This window comes from Jatropha curcas, chromosome 7 (assembly GCF_041381405.1).
Source record: "Jatropha curcas cultivar XTBG-Jc1 chromosome 7, XTBG_Jcur_1.0, whole genome shotgun sequence".
In the NCBI taxonomy this organism is placed as follows: Eukaryota; Viridiplantae; Streptophyta; class Magnoliopsida; order Malpighiales; family Euphorbiaceae; genus Jatropha; species Jatropha curcas.
Window position 1 is genome coordinate 540,132 of NC_143157.1, and position 26,384 is coordinate 566,515.

Consider the following 26,384-nt stretch of genomic DNA (forward strand, 5'->3'; position numbering starts at 1 on the left):
TATTAAAATATATGAATGTAGATAAATAAATAGTAAAATATGTAGCGGTGATTGTTTAGCTGTAAGAAAATTAATAGATAGACAGGTATTTATTATAGGTTAATAGATGGTAAAATTTATAGAAATAAATAAAGAAAAAAATATGAAATAAAAGATTGTAGAATTTACATTCATTAAAATTTTTGATTTATTTTAGAATTAATATAAAAAATGCCTCCTCATACTATGAAAGTACAAGAAGGAAGTAATCTATTTTAAATAATTTAAATTTATATAAATCATCATTTTATTATGTTATTAATTGTCTAAAGTTATAATTAATTAATTATATTTATCACAATGTAATTGAATAAATAAATAATTATTCAATTTATTTTCAAATAATATATTCTGAAATTAATATACAACAATAACTGTTCATACCATTAAAATATGTATATAAATTATAATTTATTCATATCATTAAAAGCTATATAAATTATTAATTCTTTGACCTTGTATTAACCAATTAGATATTTAAACACAATTTAATTCGATCAACAGACAAAGTAGTGGCTATGTATAAGGATGATCACGAGTGTCCTCTTTGAAAGATCGGACGATCATCGCCGTGCATGCGCGACGCAGCAACGGAGGACAATGACAACTTTATCAGGTTTCAAAGGCTTTTCCATATTAATTCTTTTAACTTATGTTGACCGCTTCATAATCACGCATTGCTTTCAGTCCAAATAAGGGGTGAATTGGCTATAATTGAACAAGTTTTGGAGTGATTTTTTACTAAAAAGCTGATTTTTTTTGGGTAAATTAATTATTTGAAACAAATTCAATAAGCAAAATGGGGCTTTTTCTGATAAATTTTCTATGATATGACAACCATAAGATTCTTTTTTTTTTTTTTTTTTTTTTTAGTATTGCAAATAGTGGAATTGTTAGGTGGGAATGATTTCCGATCACAAGTTGATAAATTCAAAGAGTAAAATACTTTCGAGCCCCTAAATTATAATCATATTAACACTTTCGTCTTCTACAAGGAACAAATAATTTTGGATATCCCTAAATTATTGTCAAATAAATGGGTCTTTCCATTCAATTTTTTAAATCCATGTATAAGTTAACATTTTAAACTTTTGAAATTTAATTATTTCCTTTGAGTATTTTCACTTATGGTATAAATATTATATATTATAGAAAGATAGCTATTTTAATTAATATATTAATCATTGTTTTAGAGTATAGTTTATAATACTCTGTAAAAGGAAAATAATTTTTAGTTTAAACGAGAGTATATGAATTTATAGTGTAAATTTTCTCATAGGTCAAACCAATTAAAAATAATTTTTTAGTTTAAACCGGGGGGGGGTGGGGGGTGTCTATGTAAAAGGAAAAACACATTAAGGAACTTCCTCTAACCAAATAGCTTCATCTACAATACTACAAATAGAAAGCTTTATCTAGTTTCTGAGCCACCATCCGTCGGGCATGACAACACTGGAAGGATAGAAATCTGTTTACCATCCAACATGGGTCATAGAAGATGAGTGTGCATTTTCCAGACTGATATTAGACAATCTATATATATATATATATATATATATATACATATGTAAACTATTGAGTGAAAGTTTTTATATTAATGCTATTAAAAGCATAGATAAGTAAATAGAAAAAAATTATGATCTTGATTTTTTTGTTGTAAGAAAATTAATAGATAGATAGGTGTTGAAGAGTATGGATTAAAGATGGTGAAATTTATAAAGATAAATAAAGAAAAAGAAAGTGAAATAAAAAAAATAGTAGAATTCATTAAAATTTGATTTATTTTAGAATTAATATAAAAAATGACTCCTCATAAAATAAGTAATCTATTTTAAATAATTTAAAGCTATATAAATCCTCACCTTATTATGTTATTAATAATCTAAAGTTATAATTAATTAATAATTCTAAAAAAAGTTATAATTAATTAATTATATTTAACATAATTTAATTCAATAAATAAATAATTATTCAATTTATTTTAAAATTAATATAAAACAATAATTTTTCGTACTTTTAAAATATAAATTATCATTAAAAGCTATATAAATTATTAATTAATATTATTAATTCTGAGTCCTTGTATTAACCAATTGTATATTTATCACAATTTAATTCAAGTTTAGACAATTGTAAATTCAATTTACTTCAAATAAATATAAAGGCAAACAATTAAGGCACCATGAAGTTAAATATATACTCTCTCCGTCTCATTTTATTTGCTTGTTATTCCTTTTTGACATATCCCAAAATTTTTGTAAGGTTTCTAAATTTATACATTTAGACAATTATTTTTTCCCAAATAATATTTATGGTTATTCATTAAATGAAAGACTTTTATTAATATTTAAGGCTAAAAATGATAAAATATTTTGGTTGACTAAATTCATAATATGCATATTTTGTCAAATCATACAAACAAAATGGAACGGAAGGAGTATATGTTATTTCTTTGAATCTTACGTGGCAGCACTAAAGAAACATCTGTCAGCTATATAGTGTTTAAATATTACTTCCTCTATCCCGAAAAGATAGTTCATTTTTTCTTTTTTGTTTGTCTCAAAATATAGTTCACTTTTTTTTTTTTTTTTTTTGCATTATAGTTAATATTTAAATTGTCTACTATACCCTTATTAAATTTTATCTTATTTTCAATAACCATCATTAATTCTTAGTTATTATTTTAATATATTTTTGTATATTTTCAACATATTTTTGTATATTCCAATTATTCAACCATATTATGAAATAACATGTATATTTTTGTTCCCTATGAAAAATTCTTGGCTCTGTCACTACAATTTACCAATTCTTTGGATTTGTAAGGGTGCGTGCATAATGAAAAATAAAAAAATCAAAAGCGCATAAGATAATTGGTGAAGTGAGCAATTGAAATTTGGAGGCAAAGACCAAAAAAAAAATCTTATTCATGAAGTACTTGTATTTGGTTTGCATTATCAATTTTACTTTCCAGAAATTAGATCATCTAACTTCTCTCACATAAGAGAAGTAAGTTCCTCAGAATGACTAGGGAAATTGCACTTCTCCGGTTAAGTGCAATGAATTTACTATTTTATTATATTATTTAAATATACTCAAATTTATATTATAGATATTATTGTAATTTATTGTTTGAGAGCAATTTATTTTTCAAAAAGTTGATTTGCATACCAAACATGTTCAAATTATAATTTCTGAAAAATAATTTTCTTGGAGGTATACTTTCTGTGAAGTGACATGCCATTTTAAACCAAACGAGATAATACTAAACGCATGATAAATATTTCTTAATTCTTTTAAATATTGTTTCATAACCACACATTACTAATTTTAGTCCAAAAAATGGTGAATTCTCTATATTTAGACAAGTTTTGGACTAATTTGACTAAAAAACTGACTTTTTTTTGGGTAACTTGTTTATTTGAACCAAATTGAGAAGACGAAATGAGACTTTTTCTAATAAAGTTTCTATGATATCACAAGCATAAGATTCTTTTTTTTGATTAAGATTGCAAATAGGGAAATTAGTAGGTGGGAATGATTTGCAATCACAAGTTATTCAAATTTAAAAGTATTTCAATTCAACATGTTAATTTATAAAGGAAATTGCCATAATAGGTTAAGTATGGTGGCTTGTGGAGACTTGTTAATAAGGAAAAAATTGTACTTTTTAAATATAAAAAATAATTTTTTTTTTGAAAAAATAGTAATAAAGATAAGTTGAATATTAAGTTTGTGATTTAAAAATAGTTATCGAAAGAAGAAAGAAATTGAGACACAAATATCATATGCATTTTACTTTAATTTTATTTGGAGAAAAAAAGGGAAAACAAATAAATAACAAGAAAACAAAAGTATAAAAACCACATGTGATGAACAACTCTAGTTTGAGACGTTGCATGTGTAACTAAGAGATTATAGATTTTATTGTAATTTGTTGTTTGAGTGCAGTTTACTTTCGAAGAAGTTGATTTGCATAACAAACATATTCAAATTATAATTTCTGAAAAATAATTTTCTTGGAGGTATACTTTGTTGGCTCAAGGGTCAAATATTAATCTCGAGATTTTGATGATTAAAACAAACAAATAAATTTAAATTATATTATTTGTGCTAATAATATTTGATGCAGATTACATATGGAAAGTAATAAATGAACAAGGCAAGTCCTACAAATTCAAGGATTGTCAAGGCATTTGAAGACCCTAGTGGTTAGATTTTTAGGATTCATTGTAGGATAGAAAAAATATCCAATTATAAGTACAAAAATCAATTTACTTCCAAATTATCAAAAAGGTTTTTCGAAACTATCTCTTTAAATTAAAAACTTTTTCTTGCGTTTCTTTTTTCATAAAAATTGGAAAGGTTTACTTTAATTTTTCGAATTTTCTTAAAGTTCGAAATATTCAAATTACCTAAATTAAAAAGACTTTGTCTCTAGCAATTTTGGTAATAAGAATAAATCAAATAAAGATCTTATGTACTTCATTTTCGGAAACAAAACCTTCTTGAAGATCCAAAAATCTTGATTTATTTTCTTACCTAAACGAAGGAAGATTGTATTTTAATTCGTTTTGGTAAATAAATCTTTCGAAAAAGATTTTTCAAATATTTACTTTCGAAAATCTTTGTTTTTAAAGGAAAGAAAGATTGTCTCTCATTTGCGTACCAAAAAGATAGAATGTTGACTCAGAAGTTTTTGCTAACAACGACTTCCATATCTTTTAAATAAAGAAAGTCAATATTCTGATTTGAAAAATAGATATTCACTTTCTAAAAATGAGAGTCACAGCCCTCTCTATAAAAAGGCTTTTTCGTTTTTGAAAGAGATGGAGAAAATAGTTTTCGTTTTAAGAGTATTCATCCATTGATCATATCTTTTATCTCTCAAAACTTACTCTCTACCCTCTTATTTCTTTTCATCTTAATACTTTACGTTTTATCTTTAAAAGAGAAAAGAAATTTTATAACAACTTCTTTTGAAAAACAGTTAATGGTTTCTAAAACGATTTTCTAATCTTAAAAATTGTTTTTCCTGTACTTATATTTGGATTTCTGTCTGTCTATTTAGATTTTGTAATCTTCAGTAGACATGTTTTATTTGATAAATTTTTGTGTAATAGCTTAGGTGAGAAGCTATTGTGAAATAGGTTCTCAAGTGACCTTCTCCGTGAGAGAGATTCTAATGTCTTGAACTGAGTTTCTGTACTCTGCCAAAAACAGAAAGGGTTGAGATTAACTAGAACCTTTGGAAAATTTAGTGGGACAAAGGGTAGATCTAGGAGTTGATCTATTGCCTTGTACTATTAGTTTGTCTCTTACCCTTAAAAAGAGATAACATAGTTGAGGATCTCAAGATGAGTCTTAGGGAGTGGATGTAGGCGAGTCAGTGCCGAACCACTATAAATCACTGTGTTGATCTTTTTATTTTCTGAAGTTATGCTTGATAATATTTTACTCATACTTCTGTTTATACTTTAGAAATGCTAAAGTTGTTAATAATTTTGATGTTCTAAAACTGAGATAAGCTTTATATTTTCTGAACATTAGAACTCTGAACTTCTGCTCAGTGAATATACCAAGTTTTAAACTATTCTTCTATTTTCAGTATATTTCACTGTTTGAGTTTCTAATCAATTTTCTAAACTTGATCAAAACTTTGTGAAGCAGTTCAGATTTCAATAACTGTCTCTCACACGGTCTTTTATGATTTTATAAACTTTATAGGGAAGTTCTAATCACAATTGCTTTCCATCATAAAGCAGTTTCAATATTAAAATAAGACATTGTGAAGCAGTTCTAATTGATAGCTCCACTTTGCAAAGTCTTTCTATTTTCTCTGAATAGAATATTGTGAGGTAGTTCTAATCAATAACTTATTATTACAAGTTTATTACTTTTCCGCTGCAGATAGAATTCTGAGTTTTGTTTTAAAAGTCAAATTGTTATTTTTAGAAAACCCAATTCACCCCTCTCTTGGGTTGTGCCATACATATACGGGACCCACATACTTTCTGCGAAGTGACAGTCCATTTTAAACCAAACGAGATATACTGAACGCATGATAAATAATTCTCAATTCTTTTAAATATTGTTGACCGCGTCATAACCACACATTACTAATTTCAGTCCAAAGAATGGTGAATTCTCTATGTTTAGCCAAGTTTTGGACTAATTTGACTGAAAACCAGACTTTTTTTTTTGGTAAATTGTTTATTTGAACCAAATTGAGGAGAGGAAATGAGACTTATCTAATAAAGTTTCTACGATATCACAAGCATAAGATTCTTTTTTTTTTTTTTTTTTTTTTTTTGATTAAGATTGCAAATAGGGAAATTATTAGGTGAGAATGATTTGCAATCACAAGTTGTTCAAATTTAAAAGTATTTCAATTCAACATGTTAATTTATAAAGGAAACTCCCATAATATGTTAAGTATGGTCGCTTGTGGAGACTTGTTAATCAGGAAAAAATTGTATTTTTTAAATATAAAAAATAATTTTTTTTTAAAAAAAATAGTAATAAAGATAAGTTTAATATTAAGTTTGTGATTTAAAAATAGTTATCGAAAGAAGAAGGAAATTGAGACACAAGTATCATATGCGTTTTACTTTAATTTAATTTGGAGAAAAAAAGGGAAAACAAATAAATAACAAGAAAACAAAAGTATAAAAACCACATGTGATTAACAACTCTAGCTAGAGAGGTTGCATGTGTAACTAAGAGATTATAGATATTATCGTAATTTTTTGTTTGAGAGCAATTTACTTCCCAAGAAGTTGATTTGCATACTAAACACATTCAAATTATTATTTCTGAAAAATAATTTTCTTGGAGATATACTTTTTGCGAAGTGACAGGCCATTTTAAATCAAACGAGATATACTAAACGAATGATAAATATTTCTTAATTCTTTTAAATATTGTTGACCGCGTCATAACCACACATTACTAATTTCAGTCCAAAAAATGGTGAATTCTCTATATTTAGACAAGTTTTGGACTAATTTGACTAAAAAATCCGACTTTTTTCTTGGGTAAATTGTTTATTTGAACCAAATTGAGGAGACGAAATGAGACTTTTTCTAATAAAGTTTCTATGATATCACAAGCATAAGATTTTTTTTTTTTTTTTTTTTGATTAAGATTGCAAATAGGGAAACTAGTAGGTGAGAATGATTTGCAATCACAATTTGTTCAAATTTAAAAGTATTTCAATTCAACATGTTAATTTATAAAGGAAACTACCATAATAGGTTAAGTATGGTCGCTTGTGGAGACTTGCTAATCAGGAAAAAATTGTTTTTTTTAAATATACAAAATAATTTTTTTTGAAAAAATAGTAATAAAGATAAGTTGAATATTAAGTTTGTGATTTAAAAATAGTCATCGAAAGAAGAAAGAAATTGAGACACAAATATCATATGAATTTTTACTTTAATTTTATTTGGGAAAAAAAGGGAAAACAAATAAATAAAAAGAAAACAAAAGTATAAAAACCACATGTGATTAACAACTCTAGTTTGAGAGGTTGCATGTGTAACTAAGAGGTTATAGATTTTATTGTGATTTGTTGTTTGAGTGCAGTTTACTTTCGCAGAAGTTAATTTGCATACCAAACATATTCAAATTATAATTTCTGAAAAATAATTTTCTTGGAGGTATACTTTGTTGGCTCAATGGTCAAATATTAATCTCAAGATTTTGATAATTAAAACAAAACAAATAAATTTAAATTATATTATTTGTGCTAATAATATTTGATGCAGATTACATATGGAAAGTAATAAATGAACAAGGCAAGTCCTACAAATTCAAGGATTGTGAAGGCATTTGAAGACCCTAGTGGTTAGATTTTTAGGATTCATTGTAGGATAGAAAGAACATCCAATTATAAGCACAAAAATCAATTTACTTCCACATTATCAAAAAGGTTTTTAGAAACTATCTCTTTAAATCAAAAACTTTTTCTTGTGTTTCTTGTTTCATAAAAATCGGAAAAGTTTACTTTAATTTTTCGAATTTTCTTAAGGTTCGAAATATTCAAATTACCTCAATTAAAAAGACTTTGTCTCTAGCAATTTTGGTAATAAGAATAAATCAAATAAAGATCTTATGTACTTCATTTTCGGAAACAAAACCTTCTTGAAGATCCAAAAATCTTGATTTATTTTCTTACCTAAACGAAGGAAGATTTTATTTTAATTCGTTTTCGTAAATAAATCTTTCGAAAAAGATTTTTCAAATATTTACTTTCGAAAATCTTTGTTTTTAAAGGAAAGAAAGATTGTCTCTCATTTGCGTACCACAAAGACAGAATGTTGACTCAAAAAGTTTTTGCTAACAACGACTTCCATATCTTCTAAATAAAGAAAGTCAATATTCTGATTTGAAAAAGAGATATTCACTTTCTAAATTGAGAGTCACAGCCCCCTCTATAAAAAAGCTTTTTCGTTTTTGAAAGAGATGGAGAAAAGAGTTTTCGTTTTAAGAGTATTTATCCATTGATCATATCTTTTATCTCTCAAAACTTACTCTCTACCCCCTTATTTCTTTTCATCTTAATACTTTACGTTTTATCTTTAAAAGAGAAAAGATTTTTTATAACAACTTCTTTTGAAAAACAGTTCTGATTTCTAAAACGATTTTCTAATCTTAAAAACTGTTTTTCCTGTGCCTATATTTGCATTTCTCTCTGTCTATTTAGATTTTGTAATCTTCAGTAGACAGGTTTTATTTGATAAATTTTTGTGTAATAGCTTAGGTGAGAAGCTATTGTGAAATAGGTTATCAAGCGGCCTTATCCGTGAGAGAGATTCTAATGTCTTGAACTGAGTTTCTGTACTCTGCCAAAAACAGAAAGGGTTGAGGTTAACTAGAACCTTTGGAAAATCTAGTGGGACAAAGGGTAGATCTGGGAGTTGATCTATTGCCTTGTACTGTTGGTTTGTCTCTTACCCTCGAAAAGAAATAACATAGTTGAGGATTTCAAGATGAGTCTTGGGGAGTGGATGTAGGCGAGTCAGTGCCGAACCACTATAAATCACTGTGTTGATCTTTTTATTTTCTGAAGTTATGCTTGATAATATTTTACTCACACTTCTGTTTATACTTTAGAAATGCTAAAGTTGTTAATAATTTTAATGTTATAAAACTGAGATAAGCTTTATATTTTCTGAACATTAGAATTCAGTATATTTCACTATTTGAGTTTCTAATCAATTTTCTAAACTTGATCAAAACTTTGTGAAGCAGTTCAGATTTCGATAACTGTCTCTCACACGATCTTTTATGATTTTCTAAATTTTATAAGAAAGTTCTAATCACAATTGCTTTCCGTCATAAAGCAGTTTCAATATTAAAATAAGACATTGTGAAGCAGTTCTATTTGATTGCTACACTTTGCAAAGTCTTTCTATTTTCTCTGAATAGAACATTGTGAGGTAGTTCTAATCAATAACTTATTATCACAAGTTTATTACTTTTCCGCTGCAGATAGAATTCTAAGTTTTGTTTTAAAAGTCAAATTGTTATTTTTAGAAGACCCAATTCACCCCCTTTTGGATTGTGCCATACATATACGGGACCCACATACTTTCTGCGAAGTGACAAGCCATTTTAAACCAAACGAGATATACTGAACGCATGATAAATAATTCTCAATTCTTTTAAATATTGTTGACCGCGTCATAACCACACATTACTAATTTCAGTCCAAAGAATGGTGAATTCTCTATGTTTAGCCAAGTTTTGGACTAATTTGACTAAAAACCCGACTTTTTCTTTTTTGGGTAAATTGTTTATTTTAAGCAAATTGAGGAGAGGAAATGAGACTTTTCTAATAAAGTTTCTACGATATCACAAGCATAAGATTCTTTTTTTTTTTTTTTTTTTTTTGATTAAGATTGCAAATAGGGAAATTATTAGGTGAGAATGATTTGCAATCACAAGTTGTTCAAATTTAAAAGTATTTCAATTCAACATGTTAATTTATAAAGGAAACTACCATAATAGGTTAAGTATGGTCGCTTGTGGAGACTTGTTAATCAGGAAAAAATTGTATTTTTTAAATATAAAAAATAATTTTTTTGAAAAAATAGTAATAAAGATAAGTTGAATATTAAATTTGTGATTTAAAAATTGTCATCGAAAGAAGAAAGAAATTGAGACACAAATATCATATGCATTTTGACTTTAATTTTATTTGGAAAAAAAAAAGGGAAAACAAATAAATAACAAGAAAACAAAAGTATAAAAACTACATGTGATTAACAAGTTTAGCTTGAGAGGTTGGATGTGTTACTAAGAGAAAGGCATTACCATTTACTACTTTTTCGGTTTCATTTTAATAGTAACAAAAAGACATTTTACTTTATTTCTTTTTCAGCAGTTATTTACGATTTTGAGAGTATATTAATAAATTCTTTTTCAATTTATCCATATTTGGAGATGTATGTTATTATTATTTGACATTTATTTTCACTTTTTTGTCATTACTTCAATCATATATATTTGTATTAAAAGTTTGACTATACACATAATTAAAAGTTTTTCATTATATTAAGGCATGAGAAAATGAAAAGGAAATACTAATCTGATAGTATTACTTTAATATGAGTTAAAATTAGCATTGGTCTTGTATCTAAATTAAATGGAGAGTTTTTAACTTAAAAAAAATAATTTAGACATTCTACTATATATTTTTAGAAAATCGATATGTTCTAATCATTTTTTTAAATTCTTGTTGCTATTAAAATATAACAGAAGAAGTACTATTTGTTTCATTCGTGGAGAGTGGAAACTAATAAATCATCTCAACAAATTATTCGAAAAAATTCATTTTTTTTATAAAAAATGAATTGATAAATCATAAATGAAAACTTTGAATATTCCTTCAATAGAGAGTCAATTCATATAATGTTTAGTTCATGACTCATCTAACCTCTTAACAACTCAAATTCAAAAATCAAATATGGTTATAAATTAGGAATAAAGGCCAATTTGGTCCTTAAACTTATTTAGCAACATAAAAAAGGCTAGATTTGACCTTTTGGGTCAATTTAGTCCTTGAACTTATATAAAATGATTAAAAAAAATCTGATTTCACTTTTTAGGCCAATTTAACTCATGATTTTATTTAAAATGATTAAAAAAAAGTCATATTTGACATTTTGAGTCAATTTAACCTCCAATTTTTTATTGAACTTATAATGTGAAAATCAATATGATTAAAAAAAAATCATATTTAACATTTTGAGTTAATTTAATATCTAATTCTTTATTGTACTTACAATGTAAAAAGCATTATATAGACATTTATTAAAACTGTAATTGGGATCGAGCTAACTAATTTATTAAAAAATTAATTAATTATAAAATATATAAAAATGATATATGAAGTATATTATATCTCTTTACCTTGATTGATGGTTTTGAAAATTAACCTCTATTACTAGGTTATCGCTTATGAAATCAATGCATTTTTCATATTGAATAAATTAAAGTTATAATGCATGTTTTTAAATTTATTATATTACAAGAAATGATTTTTGTATGGATTTTAAAGTTATATTTAAAAGTGTTGAAAAAGTTTGATCTAAATGTTCTTAGTGTAAGACAAAATGAGATAAAAAGTCAATCATATGACATTAAATCAATCATTAATTTATAAAAATCAAAACAATTTCAAGGGTTAAATTGACCTAAAAAGTGAAATCGGATCTTTTTGGTCATTTTATATAAGTTCAAGTGCTAAATTTTTCTAAAGGTCAAATCTGACGTTTTTTATCCTGCTATACAAATTCAGGGATCAAAGTGACTTTTATCCTATAAATTATGTACATCTTTATAATCCCTAATTGAATTATGAAACTCTCAAAATACTTATTCATATAAATAATCAACGATAAGAATATTTATTTCATTAATTCAATCCAGAAAAGTTTAATATATAAAGAGATTAAATTTAGGTGAATAGGCCATACACTCAAACCTATCCTAGATATATTAAGTAAAAAAAATTTGGTCAAAACGTCAAAATTAATTAAAAGCAATATACAAAAATAACCACATTAATGCCCAATCTTAGAAACACAGTACTAAAAAACATAGATAAAATCGCAAAAGGTGAGAAGGGTTATTGAGGTAAGAAAAGATTCACCGTACAAGACCATAGAAGCTCAATGGAAAGAATTATATTAGGCATCACCACGGTTCCAAAATCACTGATTTTAGTTTCAAAATCTCCCATTTCGATTATAAAAAGGTGAAATTGGAACAAAACCATTTTTAATAGTCTCGGTTTTGGTTTTATTTCAATTTTGAACTAAAATTAAATAATATATTTTTAAACTTTTAAAAATATTCTTTAAAAATTTGTAGCTTGAATAATAATAATAATAATAATAATAATAATAATAATAATAAATATTACTATTAAAAAAACTAAACCAATTTAATAAAAATTCTTAGAAGTTTAAAAAACTATAATAAAATAAAAACTATGGTTTATTGTCGGTTTTGACTGGTTCGATTTCGATTCGATTCCGATTTAAAATCGAACTGTAGTTATATCTTAACTAAATCCACTTAAAACAAACTAGCACTAAAATAGCAGTAAAGTATAGTAAACACAGCCAAACCCAATGGCATGGGTTTCTAGTCGAGCGGAGCATCTCATCTCTTGCGGTTGGATAGCAATCATTACTCATATGAATCTAAAAGTATAAGAAACACCACCAACTATAGAAGAGAAGAGGTAGTTAGTATCTCATAACAATTCAACTTAAATTATATAATTAGTAGCTTGAATACATAAAATTCAATTCTGAATTTTATTATTTTAATCTTGTGGTATCCTTAATTTTTATTTTGACCCATTAAATATTTCAATTTATAAAATTATACCAATTAAATACTTAAATTTATAGAATTATATCTAATTAAGCACTTCAACTTGCAAATTAATTTTATTAAACACTTTAACTTGTAAAATTAGATCAATCAAAAACCTATTAGATTGTTAAAAAATATAAAAATTATCGTTTTAAAAACTATATTAATTATCATCAAATCAATATTGTTTCATATTTTGAAATAATCAATGCATCCTTAAATCCATGTATACTCAATGAATTGATGGTTTTATTATATACTCCATTACTGAGACACATATATCATATGCATTTTTACTTTAGTTTTATTTATAGAAAGGGAAAACAAATAAATAACAGGAAAAGAAAAGTATAAAAACTATAAATTAATTAGTACTGTAGTGTCATTAACAACTCTAGCTAGAAAGGTTGTATGTTTAACTAAGAAAAACTCATTATTAATTAGTAGTGTAGGCTTATTGAGCCTCTTACCAACTAAAGGTTTGTTTGACAATACTAGCCGTTGATTGTTAGATATTAACTGTTCGCTGTTTAAGTAGTGGTTGAAAGCCAATATGTTAGCTAACAATAATTATTTAATTGACAATTAAATTTCAAATGACAAAAAAAGATATTGAAATATTCACTTGTAGCCATAGAATTAAACTCATTATAGAAAAATCATTTTAATAAATCTAAATTTCAAAATTTAAGGGAGCAAAAATTGAAAAGTTCATTATTTTATAAATAAAATTGAAAATTTTTAATATTTTAGGGGATCCATATTTTTAATTTTTAATATTTGCTTGAGTTCAAATGCAAAAATATATAAGCAAACATTTTTTTCTTTCTTCTATCAATTATAATAAGCCAAGCATAAAAAAAATAATATAAAGAAATATAAAAATTGTGAAGTTATAGTTGTTTAAACTTGAGACCAAATTAAGAACACTATATATAATTTAAATATAAAATAATTATTTTTGGACCGATGAGTTGGAGCTGTCCATAATAATTGACTTGAACAACTTATCAATAATATGAAAGGGAAAAGATCTAATATATGCATCCATATCCTCTTTGAATTCAGTCCAACAAATAATGTGATAATGGAAGGATTTTAAATTAATTAAGGGAGGACTGTAAAAAAAATTTCAATAAAAAGACGCAAAACACTAAACAAATACTCTCTCATCTTCTAAAAGCTATTTTATATATCAGGTTACCAAATACTATAATCTAGGCAGATAATATTTTGATAAGTTCAAAACACTAAAAGTTATTCTAAACGCTGTTACCAAACACATTCTAAAATTCACATATCAAATATGATTTATAAATTATGTACATCTTCATAACCCCTAATTCAATTCTATACCTCTCAAAATACTTAATCATATAAATTTTTTTATCAGAAATAATATTTTTTATTTTATTAATTCAGTTTAGGAAAAACTTAATATTTCCGAAAATTAAAGGCCAATAGGTCCCGCATACGATCAAACCTACCTAGATATACTAGGTCAAAAAACTTGATAAAAAAACATCACAATTAAAAGCAATATACAAAAATAACCATACGAATGCCCAATCTAAGAAACATTGTACTAAAAGTGAAGTAACATAGATAAAATGCAAAAGGTGAGAAGAGTAATTGATGTAAGAAAAGATCCTCCGTACCAGACCTCTCAAGCTCATAGTTATGGCTGTCGAATCCACCAAAAATAATTTCTGCTATTCTTAATCTAAATAATTTATAGAAAGGGTGAGAAGGGTCGAACCCTAGAGACTAATTTCGATTAATTTAATTTGAAGACCAGAAAATAGAACAATAAAAATAAAGGGGGTTGTTATTGAAAGAGAATAAATTAACCACGAAGTAATTAAAATAAATAAAGAGAGCAACATAAGTGATAGATTTAAATCAATAGGAAAATGATTCAATCAAAGGCAATTCTCAGTATGAAATTCTTTTGATCGATCATTAACTCTAAGATAATTCAATAACTCAAAAAGTAAACAGAATATAATTTTTGAACAAGCATCGCCGATCAATTTTTCCTTATTATTAGATTAACTGAGACAAGGCCTATAAATAATACCTAATTAATAGACAACCCTAAACAAGGATAAGATTTAATTCGCCAATTGCTTTTAAGAATTAGAAAGACCATATCCTAGTTAATAAATTCTATAAGCAAGATTTATTTAAATCAGTTTGTAAATTCTCATAATACAATCCAAAAACCTGTTTGTGGTTCGATTATATTATTCTACTTTTTTTTTTTCGCTTCACCCCCTTTTGCTTTTCATCTTTTATTCACTCTAATAAAATTAGATATGTTTTTCCTACAACAGATCTGTCCCTTTTTTAGTTTTATTATTGTTATTTTGTCTCCATTTTTAGAGTTTTTTGTCCCTTCTTTGTGAGGGTGGTCCCTTCTTTGTGAGGGTCTATTACTCATTAAAATAATATGATATTTGATTTTATTTGGATAAAGACCTTAGATCTTGATTTTGCAGGTGTGAATCTTCGAACAATGAAGCCTAGTAGTGCGGCCTGTTCCTACATCGATGCTATTGATTTATAGTTGTGTAAACTCATCTGTGTCCATCATATGTTTCAAATTCTTGAAAAAACAATCTAGGTATAGAAGATCCAGAAGAGTTATTATTTTATTGTCCAAATTAATTAACGGACTAATTGTTATAGTGAAGATATATATCTTTTATCAAAATCAACTTCAAGCGAAAAAATTTAATATTATATTTTTAACTTTTAGTTTCATTGTTTAAAAGAATATGAATTCTTTTGGTTTGTTAAAAGACCAATGAACTATTTTAGCTACTAATAGTAGAGTTTTATGTCTGGTCTATATGAGTTTATAATTCTTAATATTATTATTAATGAATTATATTTTCAAAAAAAAAAAAAAAGCAATTATGGACTTAATTTTGTTGATTAGCTATGTGCTATCCAATTATATTGAACAATGGGCACTGTTGAACAAATAATAAGACAATAATAGAGATGACATTTCTCATTATATGCAGAAAACACAAAAAGACTGATCGAAATTAAAGAAGAAAATATTGCATTAAGATCTCACAATCTTTGAGGAATTTCTACTTTGACCGAAAAGAAAGGGCTTAGCTATGCATGACCTTGAACAAAATCTAAGAAAAATATTAAACCTAAGAAAACGACTATTATTTCCAAAAAAATGATGATCCCCTTTAATGGACTTAAAGTTCTATTTATAAGAGAGTAGAAAAATCCCTAAACTAGGAAAATAAATCTAAAATTAATTACAAAATTAAAGTATTTGAATCCGAGTATCTTTCTAATTTCCTAATTAGTAGTATAGTTGCTTTAAAAGATTTTCTAGAGTAGTCCAATGCTAAATTGTCGATTTTCAGAAGGTTTTAGCAGTCTCTTGAATTCAACTCCAACTTAACATATTTGTCCAAAACTTCAAAATTGACCGCAAAAACTCCTTATCCAATGATTTTAGCACAACCTAAGAAAAATATGAAAACAAAGTAAAAACTATCTTTTTAAAATAAAAATATCTTCAATTAATAACCAAAAAGATATCATGCTAAATTAACAACTTATCACATAAAAGAACTAAATCCACTTAAAACAAACTAGCACTAAAGTAGCAATAAAATACACGAAATACAACCAAGGGTTGTTGTGTGGGCTTCTAGCTAAGTGGAGTATCTCATCCTTTGAGATTTGGGTAACAATCATTACTCATATGAATCTAAAAATATACGAAACACACGAGCTATAGAAAAGAAGAGGCAGTTAGTATGTCACATTAACCCAACTTAAATTATATAATTAGTGGCTTGAAACTTGAATACATAAATTCAATCCCGAACTTTATTATTTTAATCTTGTAGTACCCTTAATTTTTATTTTGACCCATTAAACGATTTAACTTATAAATTTATACCTATTAAATACGTTAACTTATATAATTATACTTGAACTTAAAAAATTATATCTATTAAACACTTCAACTTGCAAAATCATTTTATTGAAGACTTTAACTTATAAAATTAGATCAATTAAAAACCTGTTAGATTGTTAAAAAAATATATAAATTACCAAAAACTTTGGTAACTATACATTAAATCAATATTGTTTGATATTTTGAAATGATCAATGCATTGTTAAATCCATGAATAGTTCAATTTTGATGGTTTTATTATATTCTCCATTACTTTGCTATATACGTTATAAGTGCATGGGGCACCGATAAAAATTGGTCTAATAATATTACGAGCTTCTTTAATGTGAGATGATTTTATAGATTTGTTTAAAAAGGAAACATTTTAAAATATTTGGAGATAGGAAATGAAGGATGTTTCAAAATGTATCCAACATGGTCTGTGTAAAATTATAATAGAACATATTTTACTTTTGGAATCCAATAACAACCTATGAAAATTTTTGACTCAATTTGAAAATATTTTTAAGATGACTGAATACTTGGTTTCCAATTACATTCAAAATGTGGTTTTCAAAGTTTTCAATCTTGAACATCTTTTGTTAAAAAAAGTCTTCTAATTTTTTGACCAAATGCATAAAGTTACCTCCATATTTTTCGTGAAAAATTTAGTAGCACCTTCAATTTTATTTTATTACTTTCTCAACCTTCCAAGCTTTGAATCTTCATGTTGTTCGTTATATGCTCTATAGCTAATTTGATTGGTTATGCAATAAATATTTTATTATTAATAAAAAGGGCATTTATTTATCTTTTATATTCTATTGATTGAATCTTGGAAAAGATAAAGATCATAATATAATATTGCTTTGCAAAGTAAATTACAATGTGGTTATAATTATGAGTTTTATTTTGTATTAAAGCAATGTTTCTAAATATTCCTGGTCAATGTTCTCCTCATTATTAGACGATGATAAATGTGTTGAGACTGATATATATTATGTTCTTTCCTTAAGGAAGTAGCTATTCTCATAAGCTCAGATATATGTGATATCTAGAATTATATTGTAGGTGCTTGTTATTTAAATAAGTCTACTGATTTGACTGGCATGAGAATTTCGTATGGAGAGCTATCTGTGTCTATGGAATTCTCAAGTGATGATTATGTAAGTGATCCTTTAACTTGGAATTACTAAGCTATCTTGTTTGGGGATAACTATGTTTTGATTTTTCGTTCACATTATTCATTCATGAAAAATAAGTAATGATTTATTGGACATAGTAGGAACTGTATGGAGGTACTTGTGTAATTAAGAGATGATTGATCACCCTATGTAAATTAGGAAAAATGTTCTAATTGTTCTCTATTATTATTAATTAAGAAATCATTGCATAAGGTAGAATGAAATTAGCAAATTAGATTTAAAATTCATTCAAATTATCAATGACTAAGATCAAGAGAACTAACATGATTTAGTAAAGCAGATACACTTCGTGTCTAATTACTAAATCAGAACATTAATGAAGGATATTAATTATACTGATAAATCATGCACTGAAAGATTAAGTCAAACCACTTTGACTTTCCAAATGTTTGGGTAGTTATGACATGTTGCTAGACAATGTACTACCTTCAAATATTAATTAATTGGTTTAATTCATATTTGTTGCCAACATATTTGGAACGTTGAAAGTCACACACATAAGAATGAATATGAAAAAGTAAAAATGAGAAATCGAATTAAGTATGACTTGATTACAAATAAGCTTTGGGATCTTAAGGGCAAAATTGTAATTTATATTTAATTACAATTTTATGTAAATTATAAAGTATTGACTTAATTGATTTATGTCTAAAATTTATCAAGATTAAATAAGCCTAATATTTTAATTATGATTTATTTATTTAAATAGTTAAATAAATAAATAAAATTGATTAAATTGAAAATCCTATTACTATATGTATTATGATTTATTTATTTAAATTGTTTAAATAAATAAATAGGCACCTATATATTTTAGTTATAACTTATTTATTTAAAAGCTTTAAATAAATAATTATAATTTTATTTATAAGATAGAGTTTTCATATATAAGGTTTAAGAGACACTCTAAAGACTGCAGTAGTTGTTCATAGGCACAAAACTAAACATAGAGCGTATGATAGCTAGCACCATCATATACTCTAATCTATCAACCCTCTAAAATAATTTTATAGTTTTTCAATTGTTCATTCGTGTAGATATTATTAGAGGCCGGACAATTGGACGGCTTATGGTTTGCGATAATCTAGCCGCGTAGGTTAAGTTTGAAGAATCTGCAAAAAAAAGTATTCTCTTAAATAATTTTATTGCTTTAATCGTTTAAACAGATCCTTGCTGAAATAATTATTTTTATTATAATTATCTTATTCCGGAGCGTATTATTAATATTGAAAACCAATATGTGTCCTGTCTTTGTTGTTTAGAAATATGCTTGAAGAATTTCATTTCATGCATCTATTATGAGCTTGCAACAACTTTAGATAAATTCAAGCACAGATTAGAGTAGATATCTAAAAAATACAAAAAGAAAAGTAAATAAATTTTATAACAGGAAGAAGAAGTAAGACATTAATATATTAAATTTGTCTGCACATAAACATCTCATAATTTCATGTGGCTCGTTACAGATAACCCAAAGGATAATTTATTATTATTATTATTATTATTTTCCAAAAGATAAGAAGAAGGAACCACAATCTGGGCCAGGGGATCTCATGAAGAAGCAAATAGCTAATTAATGCCCTAAAGGGGCTGCCTCGAAGGTTGTTAACTAGTAATGAAGCAACGTCACGTTATACTCAGTGATGGACTCAACAGTAGTGACATTAAAGTAACGTGTATAGACTTCTGCAAATCCTCTAGCCATCCTAAAGTGTCCTCGCCCACCGACAACAGCAAGCTCGCGTTTTGTCTCTGTCACATGATCTCTTGAGCACAAAACAAACGAACTTCCATTAAACTTACCTGTTGTGAAACCAAAATCCATATAGAAAACCAAAACGAAATCTGCTCCTTGGCCAGTTACCACAAATAGCCCTTTAGCTCTCCCAATGACTTCTGAACTTGGTTCCACACCTACCCTCAAAGCATCATTAGAGGCATAAAGTGACCCAAATGTAAACGGGATGGTCTTGTTAGCTTGGGCTACTAGTACTGTACTCGGGTTTTTTGCATTAATTGTTTGATGGGAAAAGAAATGGAGATTGGTCATTTTCTCTTGGTTGTAGTCAGCGGGAATGGTTTTGGAGTAGTAGTTTCCTTGTGCATTTGCTATCATAATAACACAAAGGATCAGAGCCCACATAAAGGAAAATTTTCCTTCCATCTTTCTTTTATCTTTCTCTTCTTCTTCCTCTTATTTGTAAATGTACATATAAAGTTATGAATTGTGGTACATATATACTTTTAGGGAACTTACCTTTCGCTGGGTCCATGAATCCATCTCATATACCAAACTATTGATTTAACGAGGGTATTTCTGATAATTCATTAGGAAAAAATAAACTGATAACTATTTTTTTAAAAAAAATATATTTTTAATTGATTTGATATATAAGTGATCTCATAAACTCGTGTAGGCAAGTCATATCATATACTAGCAATATCTTTTTACGCACGGTTAAGAAAAATAAATAAAACTTAAAGAAAAGAATATATATAAATTTTTATATTATGCTATTAAAAGATATGAACATAGATAAATAAATAGCAAAAAAATATGGTCATGATCTTTTGGTTGCAATAGAATTAAGGAATAACAACAGTACATAACTTGAAAAATACAACTAGTCTGTCTCTGTTAAAAAATAGACTACAATGTCCTTATAGTTCATTTCCGTCAGACCATGAGATCCTTTTGTTTAACTTTTGCATATTATCTGTTAAGTATCTTATAAGATGACGAAAATTCCCTTTTATTTTGAAAAACACAGGGATGAACTAGTTATATTTTTCAAACTATAAAGACTGCACTGTAATTTTTTTGGTATAATATTATAGTACATCTGCTTTGATCTTTATGTTTTCTTGTTGACTTAATAGAAAATATGCAAAATTGGACATAATGACCTAATAGTGTAACAGAAATAAAATTTAAGAACAAATTAGTATATTTTAAAAAAGACAAGGCAGACTGATTATATTTCGCAAACCACAAGGATCATATTATAATTTTCTAAAATTAATAGATAGACATGTATTTATAGATTAAAGATGAGGAAATTCATAGAGATAAACAGAGAAAAAGAATATAAAATAAAAGATAATAATAGAATTCATTAAAATTTTTTATTTATTTTAGAATTATTTATAGAGGACCAATGACAACTTTATAAGGTTTTAAAGATTTTTCTAATGAATATTTCTTAATTCTTTCAAATTTTGTTGACCGCGTGACAACCACGCAGTGCTTTTTGTCCAAAAATTGGTGAATTGGCTATATGTAGATATATTTTGGAGTAATTTCACTAAAAAATTGATTTTTTTTTGGGTAAATTAATTATTTAAACTAAATTCAAAATGCAAGATAAGCCTTTTTCTAATAAATTTTCTATGATATCACAATCATAAGATTCCTTGTTATGCTAGAATTGCAAATAGGGGCATTATTAGGTGAGAATGATTTTCAGTCACAAGTCGATAAATTCAAATAACGTTCAAATTTTAAAAAGTTCTCTTCAATAGCAAATAATCTAAAGTATTTCAATGTAACACGTTAAATTATAAAAACAGTTATGCTCAAAAAAAGAAACCACCATAGCAGTTTACATATGGTCTCTTATGGAGACTTATTAATAAGGATAAATATTGTATTATTAAAGTAGGGTGTGATAAAAAAAAAGTAATTTTTTTAAAAAATACATAGCAATAATAGATAGGTTTAAAAAAATATAAATGAATAATTAACAAGAAAAGAGAAGTATAAATTAATTACTAATGTGATTAACAACTCTAGCTAGAGAGGTTGTATATGTAACTAATTAAGAGAAAGTCATTATTAATTATTTCATTTGTGGGAAGTGGAAACTAATAAATCACCTCAACAAATTATTAAAAAAAAATTCTTTAAATTCATTATTTTCCTAATAAAATTCAAGCAAATAAGTGGAGATAATCAAACCTTTAAAATTAGTAAGCGGAGATAATCAAAAGTAAATTCAAGTAAATAATTGTAGAGATAATCTAGCTATGGGATCTCTATTTATTCTTAGTGCAAATCATGAATAGTTGATTTATGGTGTCCAAATTTCTCTCTCGTATCTAAATGGACCGTTAAAAGCACATGACATCTACTTTCGTAGCTTAACACAGTTAAAACGTTTTATGCCAATTCCTTAAGGAGAAGTAACCTAGGGTAACCGGATTGCTCTCTCGAGTTTAAATGGAATGTCAAAATCATGCGATATCTACTCTCGTAGCTTAACATAATTAAAACTCATTAAGCTGGTGGTAATTCTTTTTACCCTCAGAGAACTTAGTCAATCTCTAGGTCTAAAATTCTACATTAATATGTGGGATTCAATCTAATTTGTCAATCTCTCGATCTATTCAAACAGCTCTAAAATCATGCAAATATGGGTACCGACATATGCACAAACATATTAAATCGAGAATTTTAGCATTTAAATACAAATCAAACTATTCAAAGTTGCATTTTAAATTAATAGATAAATCTCATAACTAGATCTGGATATTTAGCTTAGCATTATTACAAATATATCAACACAAATAAAATACACAAAAGGAATAAAAAACATAATTAACAAACTTTGAAATTTATTGATTGGTTGGCCTTGTTGTCCACGTCCAAGTTTGCAAAAATCCTCCTCTCCCTTTGTGTTGTAGTAACACTAGTGCTAACAGCTACTGACTCTCTCTCCTTTTTTTTTTTTTTTTTTTTTTTTTTTTTTTTTTTTTTTTTTTTTTTGGGAATTCTTATGATTGGCTACTCCTTCTTCTCATACACGGCAGTAACTGCCCAAGGAGAGTAACCTCTACAACTCCTTTCTTTGCTCCTTATATAGGTTCTTTGCTTAGCTCCCTTTGGTCCACATCACACACACCACTTGCACAAGTTGCATTTGGAAAACTGTCTCCACCGCCCATAGTCAACATGCAACGCATATCATGAAAAGACTAGTTATAGCAAAACGAAGAGTAATTTGATGTCAAACCCAAAGGTTTTATCCAATATAAATAAGGATAATATTGAAAAAATATAATTTATTACACCTTAAAATATTTAAAAAATGACTTATATTTTAAGATAAAATAATCAATTTATAAACGACTTATATTTTGGATAAAAAAAAGTGATTAATTAGTAATAACGTGACATGGCGTCACCATTAATGTCATTCAAGTAACGCATATAGAATTTAGCAAACCGTTTAGCTATCCTAAATTGTCCTCACCCACCACCCACAACAAGCTCGTTACAGTACTTTTTGAACATATATACATTAATGAATTTCCCCTGAACTTGCTTATTGTGAATCCGAAATCAAATCATTATATATATATATATATATATATATATATATATATAAATAAAGAAGAACTATTGATTTTTGTTGGGTGTTGACATGACAGTTCTTTTAAAGAGAGATTTGAGTATTTGTATTTAATTAATTTGAGGAAAAAATTGTAGGTTTTTAAAGAAAAAATATGTTTCCCATTAAAAGTCTCTCTATTTAATAATTTGCATAGAGAGTTTTAAATACAATGACTTTTGGATTTACTTATATTTCTTACTTATCATTCATAATTTTTTCAACATTTTTTTTTTATGTATGCATTTTTATGTTTCAAATTGTTACCCTAAGGGAATATAAGTTCTCACTAATTTTTTCATTAATATTTAAAAATTTTGTTATAGATGCATTTCTATGCTTCAAGTTATGACCTTTAGGGAATAGAAGTTCTCATTAAGTTTTCCATCAGTATTTTGTGTTTATAGAATAATATATTTCTCCTATTTCAATTGACTACATATAAATACTATATTGGCATTCTTTTTTCTTTCAAGTTTATTAAATGGATAACTCACTCATAGGTTAAAATAAAAAATTTCAATTTCACAAGATACATTTAAATCTTAATGTCTATACATTGTTACACTCTAATTTTTTAGCAATTTATTCAATACACATATTTTACATCTCAAAAATAAATTTATTACATAACTGCGCAAAACGCGGAAAACTGCCTAATATATGACTAAAGCAAATTCATTTTCTTGATAAAAAACCTACTAGATATAGCCATAAGCTCTCCACAAGATGTATAAAACTACTTACCGAACCAAACCAACCTATTTCGATTTGATTTAGTTAGGTGTTCAAGAGAAGTTTGGTTACTCTGTTTATTCGGTTTGAACCAAATTTGTTATTTAGTTCGAGTCCGTTGCAATGAAATTCATTAGCTGGGCTTAAAACTAAACCGAAATGGTAAAAATAACCAAAATAGACCGAACAGATTGGTTCAGTTTGAGTAGTTCAGTTTAAATGTTAATTTCAGTTTGGTTCCATCTGTTGTAAAAAAGTTCGATTTGCATTTTGTAGCCTCGATTTGGTATGGTTTGAATCGAATCCAAGCATTTGCTCAGCTGTAGCTCTCCCAATGATTTTTGATGTTGAATTGAACAGACCATTTGCTCATCCCTAGCTTTCCGAATGATTTTTAGGTTGGTGAAAAACCTATCCTCATAGCATCATTAATGGCACTAAATTATTGTTTGGAACAAATGAATTCTATAAAATTTTGTACAATTCATTTGGGAAATCCAAAGTTTTATGTTTGGAATAAAATAAAATACAAATTTAAATTTCTTGAATTAAATTCTATATAAAATTAGGAATACCTAGCTCAAATTTGGTGTAATTTCAAAATGCATTTTACAAAATTAAACCATTGAACATATTGGCAAATTAAACTATATCTATAATCTTACCAAGCTTATTGTTTCTTCTCAAGTAAACTAAGCATACAATCCTTTCTTGTGCATGTGCTAAAAAAAACATATCTAAAATAGAGTAGAACATATCTAAAAAACACAAAAATAAAAGTAAAAGAAACAAAAAAAAAATTATTCTATTCATAGTAGGCAGAAGAGATAAGACATTAATATATTAAATTTGTCTGCACATGAAAGTTTCATACTTCATGTGGCTCATTACAGAAAACCCAAAGGATAATTTATTATTTTAAAAGATAAGAAGAAGGAGCTGAAATTATTTCGAGCACAATTTAGGCTAGGGGATCTCACAAATGTCATGAAGAAGCAAATAGCTAATGCCTAAAGGGTCTTCCTCGAAGGTTGTTAACTACTAATGATGAAACAAGGTCACAGTATACTCAACAATGGCATCACCAGCAGTGACATTAAAGTAACGTGAGTAGAGTTCTGCAAATCCTCTAGCCATCTTAAATTGCCCTCGCCCACCAACCACAGCAAGCTCACGTTTTGTCTCTGTTACAGGATTTTGTGAACACAAAATAAAAGAACTTCCATTAAACTTACCTGTTGTGAAACCAAAATCCACATACATAACCAAAATAAAGTCATCTCCTTGGCCAGCTATCACATATAGCCCTTTAGCTCTCCCAATGACTTGTGAGGTTGGTTCAACACCTACCCTCAAAGCATCATTAATGGCAAAAAGTGTCCCAAATGGGTTAGATGAGTTGCTATTTTTGGCTTGGGCTATTGGTACTGCACTTGGGTGTTTTCCATTAACTGTTTCATGGAAAAAGAAATGGAGATTGGTAATTTTCTGTTGGTTGTAGTCAGCAGGAATGCTTTCAGAGTAGTAGTTTCCTTGTGCATGTGCTATCATAATAACATAAAGGATCATAGCCCACACAAAGGAAAACTTTCCTTCCATCTCTCTCTTCTTCTTCCTATTTGTAAATATACATATGAAGTTATGAATTGCTGTCTATATATTTATATAAACTTCAACCGGATTGACTTACCTATACGCAATGTATGAACCCATCCATATATTAAACCAATCAAAAATAATTTCAGTCCAAAGAACGGTGAATTCTCTATATTTAGACAAGTTTTGGACTAATTTGACTAAAAACCCCACTTTTTTTTTTTGGTAAATTGTTTATTTGAACCAAATTGAGGACACAAAATGAGACTTTTTCTAATAAAGTTTCTATGATATCACAAGCATAAGATTCTTTTTTTTTTTTTTTTTTTTTTTTTTGATTAAGATTGCAAATAGGGAAATTAGTAGGTGGGAATGATTTGCAATCACAAGTTATTCAAATTTAAAAGTATTTCAATTCAACATGTTAATTTATAAAGGAAACTGCCATAATAGGTTAAGTATGGTGGCTTGTGGAGACTTGTTAATAAGGATAAAATTGTATTTTTTAAATAAAAATAATAATTTTTTATAAAAAAATAGTAATAATGATAGGTTGAATATTAAGTTTGTGATATAAAAAAAATT

General features: G+C 26.7%; 2 pseudogenes; both read right to left on the reverse strand.

The window, feature by feature from the left end:
- Positions 1-19,593: 19,593 nt before the first annotated feature.
- Positions 19,594-20,260, reverse strand: LOC149494510 (dirigent protein 4 pseudogene; annotated as a pseudogene).
- Positions 20,261-24,983: 4,723 nt separating this feature from the next.
- On the reverse strand, positions 24,984-25,842 carry LOC149494511 (dirigent protein 4 pseudogene; annotated as a pseudogene).
- Positions 25,843-26,384: the final 542 nt, after the last annotated feature.